This window comes from Triturus cristatus, chromosome 7 (assembly GCF_964204655.1).
Source record: "Triturus cristatus chromosome 7, aTriCri1.1, whole genome shotgun sequence".
NCBI lineage: Eukaryota > Metazoa > Chordata > Amphibia > Caudata > Salamandridae > Triturus > Triturus cristatus.
Window position 1 is genome coordinate 563,919,564 of NC_140590.1, and position 11,049 is coordinate 563,930,612.

General features: G+C 43.8%; 1 long non-coding RNA gene across 1 annotated transcript in view; it reads right to left on the minus strand.

The window, feature by feature from the left end:
* The window catches only part of LOC146810130 (uncharacterized), a 96,392-nt gene extending 85,687 nt beyond the window's left edge, over positions 1–10,705 (minus strand). Inside the window, exon 1 of the long non-coding RNA XR_014965632.1 lies at positions 10,440–10,705. This is a non-coding gene — a long non-coding RNA (uncharacterized LOC146810130). The remainder of the gene's footprint in view (positions 1–10,439) is intronic.
* Between the last annotated feature and the right edge of the window lie 344 nt (positions 10,706–11,049).

The following is an 11,049-nucleotide window of genomic DNA, read 5'->3' on the forward strand; positions in this document are numbered from 1 at the left end:
CTCTGGCCATGGAGCCTTTTGCACTGAGGGTACAGCAGGGGAGCCATTATAAGGCACTACAGGTCATGGCAGTTACACTGTATATCTTGCTCTGTGTAGATGATATGCTGCTCTACATGTGCTGGGAGGGACCTGACCTGGAGGGGACACTAGCAGTTCTATCCATGTTCAGCGAGCTGTCAGGCATTTTAGTAATTTGGCATAAATCTTGTGCTTACTCACTGCACTCAAACTTTGGAGAACCTCGGGAGGCTCAGATCGCTCCGGCACTGTGCTGCACTGGAAGCAAACCACAATTAAGTACTTGGGGGCATATTATCAAGGACGGCGATTTAGCAGCATAAAACTGCCGCTAAAGCGGTGATAATAGGCTTGATAATATGCCCTGGAGAATTCCAATATAAGCTCATGTTCACACCAGAACATGGGCTTCTATTGGAATTCTCCAGGGCATATTATCAAGCCCATTATCGCCGCTTTAGCTGCAGTTTTCTGCCGCTAAACCGACGATAATTTTTAACGCCGTCCTTGATAATATGCCCCTTGGTTGTGGCAATTTATAAAACAGCGGAAAAGCACTTTGAAGGAAACTATGACAAGGCACTAACCACACTGCAAAGTTGGGTTGCCTTTTGGGCTACACTCCCCCTCTTGGTGTGCAGCCAGATATCGATTTCAAAGTTAGTTGTATTGCCGCGCTTTCTTTACTTATTTGCGGCTCTACCAGGCGGAACTCCTTGGGAGGTTCTTTCAAGATCTAGATGGTGTATAACATGTCTGGGCTAGGGCACTACAAAGGACACATAATAAAACCCCCTGTACTTCAGAGCTCACCCTATTAACTGCGGCGTATTGGCAGTCACCAGGGAAATGAGTGGCTCTACTCACATGGGGCTAACCATAATGGGTGACCTATGTACATTAGGTAAACTCACCCACTTCCCGTAACTGCCAGACTCTTACAACCTCCTAGCTGGGCACTTCCTCCTGTTTGGAAGATTGCCTGATAGGGTATGGGCTTGGTGGGGCCTGGAATCCATGGAACCATCAGAACATGAATGCCTCTGTTACATGTTTCTCATTTTGGGGGAAACGAGTGCAATCACCCTCTTTTATAGGGCCACTCTAACTGGGAGCTCGGGCAAATTTGACTCCGTTACACCAGCACTGGATTACAGACCTCTGAATCTCTTTAGTTGATGCGGCCTGCAGAAACTGCTCCGTACTGGTATATTGAGACAAAATATCGATTTGGAAATGTTGACTTACATCGAGTTCGAAATATCGTGACACAGAAATATCGACAGCAAGAATATCGTGGTCAAGAATATCGATTTCAAGGTAAGAAATAATGTTTTTAAAAATACAGAAGTCATTAATATTGTTTGGAAAAATATAGTTGTTTAAAAAATCGATTTTTTTAACCCCTTCGCCGCGGCAGGAATTCCGCTGCGGTGCTGGGGGGGTTTGGGGGCAGTTGCGGTGCCGCTGTGCTCGTGACGGAACCACTCCGTCACGAGTCACGGGTGAGCTGTGCTCATGACGGAGTGGTTCCGTCACGTCTCCGCCCACTGCGCTAATCGCCCGCACAGGCGGGTGTTAGCGCCGCGTGGGCGGAGCGGCCGTCAACGGCCGCAGCATGACGGAACCACTCCGTCATGAGCACAGCGCACCCGTGGCTCATGACGGAGTGGTTCCGTCATGAGCACGGAAAGGGTTAAATTAGTGTTATGTATTTTAGTATATATTTTAAATGTATGTGATGTATTTGTTTGATTGTTTTTTAATACATGTGTTAAATTTTTAGTAGTTATCAATTTTATTTTAACCCCTTCGCTGCCAGGCCTTTTCCCCCTCCTGTGCCACGCCCTTTTTTGGCTATTTGGGGTAGTGCGCGGTGAGGCCCCTGTAACTTTTTGACCACATAAGGTATCCACGCCAAATTTGCGTCCTTTTCTTCCAACATGATGGGGATTCTGAAGGTACTCAGGGTTTGTGGATTCCCCTGGAGGGGTCACAGAAATGAGCCAAAATACAGAAAAATTTAGTTTTTTGGGGGGGAATGGGAAAAACGGGCTGCAAATGAAGGCATCTGAGTTTTTCCCTGCAAATGTTATCAAAAAAGGGTTTGTGGGGCTGTAATCACCATTTTCCCAGCTTTTAGGGGATACCAGACTTTTGTCAGAAACCCAATATTTTTTACACAGTTTTGGCATTTTTCTGGGACATAGCCTATTTTTGCTATTTTTTGTGCTTTCAACCTCCTTCCAGTTAATGGTCAAAATGGGCACAAAAGCAATAATGGATCCTGGAAAGCTATACATTTTGGAGAAGTAGACAAAATTCTGAATTCAGCAAGGGGTCATTTGTGTAGATCCATCAAGGTTTCTTTATAGAAACTAACAGTTAAATATAGGATAAATTGAAAATTTGTTGAAAAAAGAGCCTTTTGCGTCAACGTTTTCACCTGTAACTTCTTCTAATTTTGACAGCTCTTTGAAAGAAATATACCGTTACATCCGCTGGACATTACAGGTTGTGGGGATATATAGGACTTGTAGGTTCACCAAGAACCCGACGAACCCAGAGACAAAAACTGAGCAGCAACTTGCAATGGTTTTTTATTATGTACCGGGTATATAGTAAATATTCTGTAAAATGTGTACATGGAAAAATCGGTATGAAAGACACCTATGTATTTCTGAAATGGGAACAAAATATAGAGTTTAGAAACAGTAGATATTTGCACATTTCCGAAATTGGGAATACTCATACTAGCATGAGAATTATCAGTCATTTTTTAGAATGACTTCTTTTTTACACAATGTCTTTCATTTGGAAGGCAGAAATGCATCAAAAGTCAATAGATAATAACAGTTCCTTTACAAATCTGAATTACCCTAAGTCTCCTGATAAAAATGGTACCTCACTTGTAGGGGTAGGCATAGTGCCCACGACAGGAAATGGCTCAAAACCCAACGTGAACACACCACATTTTCACAATGCAAAATTACCCTTTTTTAGCAAAGTGCCTAGCTGTAGTTTTTTAACCCTAGCTCAGCCGGCACCTAGGGAAACCTAGCAAACCTATACATTTTTGAAAACTAGACACCCAGGGGAATCCAGGATGGGGTGACTTGACTGCCTCCCACCAGGTTCTGTTACCCAGTATCCCTTGTAAACCTAAACAATTGTCAAAAAAACCCACATTTTCTCCACATTTCTCTGGTGGAAAGTTCTGGAATCTGCGTGGATCCACACATTTCCACCCACCCCGCGTTCCCCAAAGTCTTCCGATAAGAATGGTACCTCACTTGTGTGGGTCAGCCTAGTGCCCGTGACAGGAAACGGCGCAAAACGTAATGTGGACACACCTCAATTTTGTAGCGAAAAATGACCCTTTTTTGGCAAAGTGCCTAGCTGTAGTTTTTGAACCATATCTCTGCCGGCACCTAGGGAAACCTAGCAAACCTATACATTTTTTAAAACTAGACACCCAGGGGAATCCAGGATGGGGTGACTTGACTGCCTCCCACCAGGTTCTGTTACCCAGTATCCCTTGTAAACCTAAAAAATTGCCAAAAAAAACCCACATTTTCTCCACATTTTTCTGGTGGAAAGTTCTGGAATCTGCGTGGATCCACAAATTTCCAGCCACCCCGCATTCCCCAAAGTCTTCAGAGAAAAATGGTACCTCACTTGTGTGGGTCGGCCTAGTGCACGCAACAGGAAACGGCGCAAAACGCAACGTGGACACACCTCAATTTCGCTGTGAAAAATGACCCTTTTTTGGCAAAGTGCCTAGCTGTAGTTTTTGAACCCTAGCTCTGCCGGCACCAAGGAAACCTACCAAACCCACACATCTCTGAAAACTAGACACCCTGGGGATTCCAGGGAGGTATGGCTTGCGTGGATCCCTCAATGTTTCCTTACCCAGAATGCCCTGCAAACCTCAAATTTAGCAGAAAAAATCACCTTTTTCACACATTTTTGTGTGGGAAAGATATGGCATCACCAGGCTGACACAAATTTCCTACCACCCAGCGTTCCCCCGGGTCTCCCGATAAAAACGGTGCCTCGCTCGTGTGGGAGGCCCAAGTACCCGCGACAGGCAAGGGTCCAAAACGTATTGAGGCGACATGTAAATTGCCTACCTCAAAACGACCTGGTATTGCAAAGGGGGTCACTTGGGTTTTTGGCCCGGTGCTCGGCGGCCACCTAGGGAAACCTACAAAACCCACACATTTCTGAAAACTAGACAGCCGGGGGATTCCAGGAGGGAGGTATGGCTTGCGTGGATCCCCCAACGTTTCCTTATCCAGAATGCCCTGCAAACCTCAAATTTAGCTGAAAAAATCACCTTTTTCACACATTTTTGCGTGGGAAAGTTGTGGCATCACGGGGCTGACACAAATTTCCTACCACGCCAATGCCCCCACCTTAAAAAAAACTGAAAACAAATCCCTGGTGTATAGTGGGCTTTCTGCCTTCCCGAAGGGGCAGATTAGGGGCCAATGCCCCATCTGCCCCCCAGGGGGGGCAAAAAGACTAAATTATGCCAAAAATATTTGGGGGAGCAAAGGCCCTTGCCCAAGGGGCCGCTCCCCCCTCCCTGGTGTCTAGTGGGTGGATCCCTGCTTGGGGATCGCCCTCCTGTGGCGATCCCCAAGCAGGGATCCACTGGGGAGGGGTACCATTGGAAAGGGGAGATTCACCCCTTTCCAACGATACCTCTTCTGTCTTTGTACGAGATCAGGTGGCTGAGATAGCCCCCTGAGCACGTACAAAGTGAAACTGAAATGAGCCTCTTGGCTCATTTCAGTTTCAGTTTCAGTGTAATGACGTCGGCGCGACGTTCGCGCCGATCGTCATTACACTGAAAGCAGGGGGGGAGGGCCTCGGGAGCTGGGGAAGCTAGTGCCCGCACCAGAGGGATTCCCCAGGGAATGCCTCATGACGAGCTGGACTCGTCATGGGCACAGCGCGACTGTGCTCCATGACGAGTCCAGCTCGTCATGGGCACAGAAGGGGTTAATTTATTTTGTGTTTTTAGTTCCTTGGTGGGTTGTGGGCTTACAGGTGAATAGGGTGGAAGTAATTTATTTATACTAAATTGATGATTATTTTTTATTTATTAATATTTATTTAATTGGGATTTTATAGTGTTAATAGTGAGAAGTAATTAATTTGTAATTATTAATTGGTTGTTAATTAATAATTAATTGATTGGTAATTAATTATGGTAATTGTGTACATTTCTTTCGGTACGGGTCATGGGGTTTATAGGGGTAAAGGGTGGGAAGTAATTTATTTGTAATTAAGTATTGATTAGTTGTTAATTAATATTAATTAATTGGTAATTAATTATGGGAATTGTATACCACTTTTCAGTGCGGGTTGTGGGGTTTTATGGGGGAAAGGGTGGGAAGTAGTTTATTTTTGAATAATTAATAATTAGTAGTTAATTTATATTATTAATTGAAAGTTAATTATGGAAATTGTGTAATTAATTCTAGTTGCAGCTTGTAGGATTTGTAGGGGTAAAGGGTGGGAAGTCGTTTATGTTTAATTAATTCTTAATTTGTTGTTAATATATATTAATTAATGTATTGTAGATTAATTATGGAAATCGTGTAATAAATTTTAGGTGGGGGTTGTGGGGTTTATAGGAGTAAAGAGTGGGAATTAATTTCTGTTTAATTAATAATTAGTAGTTAATATTAATTTATTGAAAATTAAATACGGAAATTCTGTAATTAATTTTAGGTGTGGGTTGTGGGGTTTATGGGGTAAAGGGTGGGAAGTAATTTATGTTTGATTAATTAATAATTAGTTGATCATTCATATTAATTAATTGATATATAATTATGGTAATTGTTTATTTTTTGTGTGTGGGTTTTCCTTTTATAGGGAAAAGGGTGGGGAGTAAATTAATTTTAATTACTTTATAATTAGTTGTTAAATACTATTCGTTTTTAATTGTAAATAAGTTTTAATTGTGCAGTACATTTTTTCACAGTTTAATTTTAACTGTGGGTTGAGGGGATTATAGGGGTAAAGTGTGGGAAGTTAATACATTTTTATGAGCTTTAATTTGTTTTTTTAATTAATATTTCTTTAATTGGTAATTATGTTAATAATGGAAGCACATTTTTTAAAATTTAGATGTGAACTGTGAATAGTTTGGTGTTATAGGATAGGAAATAAAAAAAGGAAACTTATGTAATAATTAATTAATGTTTTTGTATCTATATAATTTCTAATTAAAGTAGCTATTTGTTTGAAAATTATTTTTTATTTCATTTAATATATTTGTAGGTACTTGTCATATGTGTTTAACATTATAGTATTTTTCATTACATTTTTTAATACTAAATATATTGGTATTTTCATTTTTAACATATTTATGTTTTTTATTTATTTTGTCATCTCTTCTGTACGGTGTGTTATGATTAGTATTAGCCCCTAGGACTGTTTGGTGCTTTACATGTGGTAGTCGGTGCTGTCGTCTCCTCTCTTCCAAGCCTGTCCCACTGAACTATTCGTTTAGAATTCTCATCTATTCAGTAGAGCACGATGGATAGTTTATGCTTTGATAACCTAGACCAAGGCAGCTTGAGCAGGTCTGCCTATGGTCTGAAAGCGGCAATATTTGAACAAAGACTGAGGCCAAAGGCATGGACAAAACTCTACACCTTGCACTGCCTTCCCATCTCCTGCACGCAGTGCTCTGTTCTGCTGAACCAGCAAAAACCCCAGCAACAGCATATGATTGGGTAGAGTTTGATAGTGGCAGTTCCCCTACAGCTGGCTATCACCAAACAATGATCCACCTGAAAGGAGACTGCACTTTGACATGATTGATTTCTGCAGAGCCTTTATGTCCATCTTGGAAGTGTAGTGGTAAGTTGGGTGGAGGGAGATTCTCACCGTGCTCGGTGAAAGCTGACTCCTTACTTGGAGGAGCTGAGACTCCTGTGTGGGGAATGGCTCAGACTAGAGGTGGCCGCTTTGGGTATCTTCCATGGTGAGGTTGTGACTACATGCTAGGATTACCAAAGGAGACCAGCTCCTGCTGCCACCTGAGCAGAGGAGGGAGAATGATGGTCATGTTGAGGTCCTGCCTCAACACAGCCCAGAGCTCCACATTTCAGTGACACTCTGCAGCCACGAGAATCTTCAGTCCATGGAGACCACCAAGAACAGAGATGAGCCCCAGTTGCCAAGTCCAACCTGAAGATTCCACTGAGTATGGAGGTCCTCTCCATACAGCAAAGACGAAGGCAACTGCAAACACAATAAGCGCAATGCGACACAAGTGCAGCTGCAGCCATCTATTCCTTACTTCTATCCCCAATCTGCATTGCAGAACAGCGTTGTATGCTGAAGCCTGTCCTGCTATTCTATGCTCGGCAGTATCTGAGGTCCATACACAATACCATATCCATCCGAATGCCGTGCCCTTCTGCCACCAGCCACAGTATATTTATCTGATGTGCGTGAGCCAGAGGTCTGGCTGCTGCACTGATTACAGAGAGCCATCTGCACTCTACTGTGACATCACTCCACCACAGTGGACAACTGTCTTACCAACTCCAAGGGGTGTTGCAACCACTCCTGAGCCGCTTTCCGCTTCCATGGATGCACAACTGTACCAGGACTCGGCAGGATATCTCATGAGGTGACGGGGAAGCCATTCCACCAACTTCCCTCCTCGAAACAAGACAACTGTCTGCACCCAACAAACTGAGAAAAAGCTGCTCCACGGGCCTGGCTCCCTTGTGAGATACCAGATGCTGCACGTTGGCCCAAACCAACATTCGCTCACATTCCATTCCTGCCACGTGTATTTTACATTTTCTTGTATCATTTTATGATTCAGAGTGCCAGCCATGCCTCAATCGGGGAAATGATTGTCCCATGAGACTTCCAGAAGTTACTAAACTTCTTTCCTTAATTGTAAATAAAGCCGTATTACTTTTGTAACTTGAATACCATGGTGTGGACATGATCTGTGCTGGTTGGACCGGGAGCTCTACCTTACTTCAACCTTGTAACCCGTGGCTGTTTGTTCACTCCAGCTCCGGAAAGTAATACAAGCATTGGCATAGCCAATAGGTCTCGCCTTTGGGACCTTATAAGTGTTTAGCCATGCAACAGTTGATGTTGTTGAACCAAGGATATTGTGCTGCATAACTAAATACTTATAAGGTCCCAAAAGCGAGACCTATTGGCTATGCCAATGCTCGTTTTGCTAAGGGGCAAACCAACAGTTCTGCAAAAAAAAAAAGCTGATTGCCACAGACTGGATTTTCTTGTCAAATAGCAGGAAGTCAGTCAAAGGCTTTTTTGATGTAAGACTTCCAGTAATTTGCAGACTTCGGCATTGTTTCTTGTTACTGCGTTAAACTTGGCTGAGTTTTTTCAATTTGTTCGCAGGGATTTTGTAGCGCTTGTCTGTGAAATGTGGCGAGCGGCCTCTGAGATACTCTGAGAACACTTAAAGGTATGAGCACTTTAAGAAGGGCAGCATTGACACAATTATAATATGCACATATTAAAATATGTGACACAAAAACAGCCAAACACTGAAAGTTATGAGCACTTTAAGAAGGACAGCATTGACACAAAGTGCCAAACTCTAAAAGGTATGAGCACTTTAAAAAGGACAGCAGTGACACAAAGTGCCAAACTTTCACGTTTTGTTATGCCACTGTCACAACGCAGCACAAAATCCGAGGTTGCTGCGCTGCATTGATGAAAGAAACACAGCAGGACCGCGCGATATCTACTCAGATGTGTCGATGCTGCCGTACGCTCTCTGCCCTGGGATACTTCGGGCTGTAAGCTCCACGTTCACACCCTGGCACCACAGTACAAGGGTGTTTATGTGACATATAGCATATGTTTTATACTGGAATGGTGCCCTTCCAGTAAACAATGGTATTATTGACACAGTTTAAAATGTTTCTACATTTGTATGTGATGTGCACAGTACAGCACCCACTCACAATTGGAAGCGTTTGGAGGAAAGACACTTTTCTACCACGTTACGCCTACCTCCAGGAGGTATACAGTTTTGACACACAATACTGTTGAACTTTTTCAGTAGATGCAGCTTTGCCTCAAACTATAAGTGGTTGAAAAGGAATGCCCATGCACCACCCTTGGTATAACCCCTCGTTTCAAAGTTGCACTACTTTGAGTTACTTTATGGCTGCTATTCAGCACCAAAGATGGTTTGCGCTCACAAGTAAAATCCCAATTAAACACTTTACTCGGTTTGTGTCACTTTTCTGATGCAAACTTGGTGCCAAGTGTTATTAATTCTGGACCTCTGGGTCTGCGCCAAGGTGATATGTCTAACCTGACGAACAGACCCACTCCCAGCTGACTGAGATTATGGGATCTGTGTAATGTTTTGTATTCGTATTTGGAAGGTGCAAACTGAGGAAATGAAAGGAAGTGGCGGGCGGAGTTACGACACCTCTGGGAACACGTTGAAGAACTGAAAGGTTATGGGAGCCTCACTTCGGAAGAGTTTGCAAAACCGATGACTGTATAATGGGTTAATTTATTTGAAAATGATGTTTTAAAATGCACTTCTCCGTGAACAAACACAGGGAAACAACACACCGCGCCTCAAGGGAAAAGAAAATCCTCACTAAATCCACACCTCTCACTCAACGAGGCCCGCGCTGTACTACACAAGCCATTCACTCATTTTCATGTCTGGAGTTTGTCAAACAGGTTAATGTCACATAACCCTGAAGACAAGAACGTAGCACTCTACTGGTGGGCGCTGCAAAAAGCACAAGATGGCAGAACATGGCAAGTGCACTGCTGATGACATTTGACCTCTGTTTGTCCGGCGTCGGGGTGTAATGTGGTGAGGTGAGTGAGTACTCTGTTAGTAGTGTCTTGGATGATTGATGAAGGTGTTGTGGAAATGAGCACCGCTGTACACTGTGCTGTAAGTAAGAGCCGTGCAGAAATGAAACATCAACCTCCAGGCAGCCTACAGCGCTATGAAGCCCCGCTGCAGCCGAGCGTTATACAAATACTTGAAAATTAACTAACACCACTAAAAACAACTGTGCACAACTCTCTGTCACCACTTCTGCTCGTCATAACGTGTGCGGGTTTCTCTCTTGCACACTGAGTGAGGGTGAATTTCATCTGCAGAACACAAACATTAATCAACCTTTTAAATATCAGTTGAATCCTTCCTAAAAAAATAGTAGCAAATTACATCAGATCTCCATAACAGATTGGCACTCCTGCTGGCGGGTCGTTCTCTGAAGCAAACATCTGAGAACTCTCGACCTACGCCCTGTCTGGAATCCGCTCAATTCGTGTTCCCAGTAGCCGGAAGGGTTCATTGCGCGTTGGCAATCATTAGACATTTAACGGCCATTAATGGAAATATTTAACCTTACATTATGGCGCAGCAAATTCACCGCAACACCTTCTGTGTTCAAACTGCAAAGCCTCGAATTAATGGTGCGCTGAAAACACGGCGTGATGGCTGGTACCAGCTAGTAATGTGTGTACCCACATGGCACTAGAAGGGTTAGAGCAGGGAAACGACGAGCGTCTATGAATAAGTTAAAAGAGGGGATACAGAAAAAACGAAAGCAGGGAAAAACAAGGATTGGCCGCGCGGCCGTAAAAGTAATGGCCGCGCGGCCGTAAAAGCGAAAGTAATAGCGATCGCGATCAAAGCGAAAGTGATCGCGATCGCTAGGAAGGGACATGCTGTGTGGCAAGCATGCGAGTGGTGCATGCGCAGCAGTGATTGGCGGCTGCGCGCGTGCACGCTCGCGTGCACTCAAGCTTTAGGCCACAGGCAGCACTTTAAAATCCCAACTACAGAATGTCTCTCCGAGCCAGCGCATGCGCTGGGGCTCAGCGAGACCTAACGAGCCAGCGCATGCGCTGGGGCTCAGCGAGACCTAAAAAAGGACGGATTTGGAAATTCACTGAGCTTGCAGTAGCACCTGTGTTTCCAGGGAAAAAGGGCAGTGTTTGTTACAGGATTACCTAATC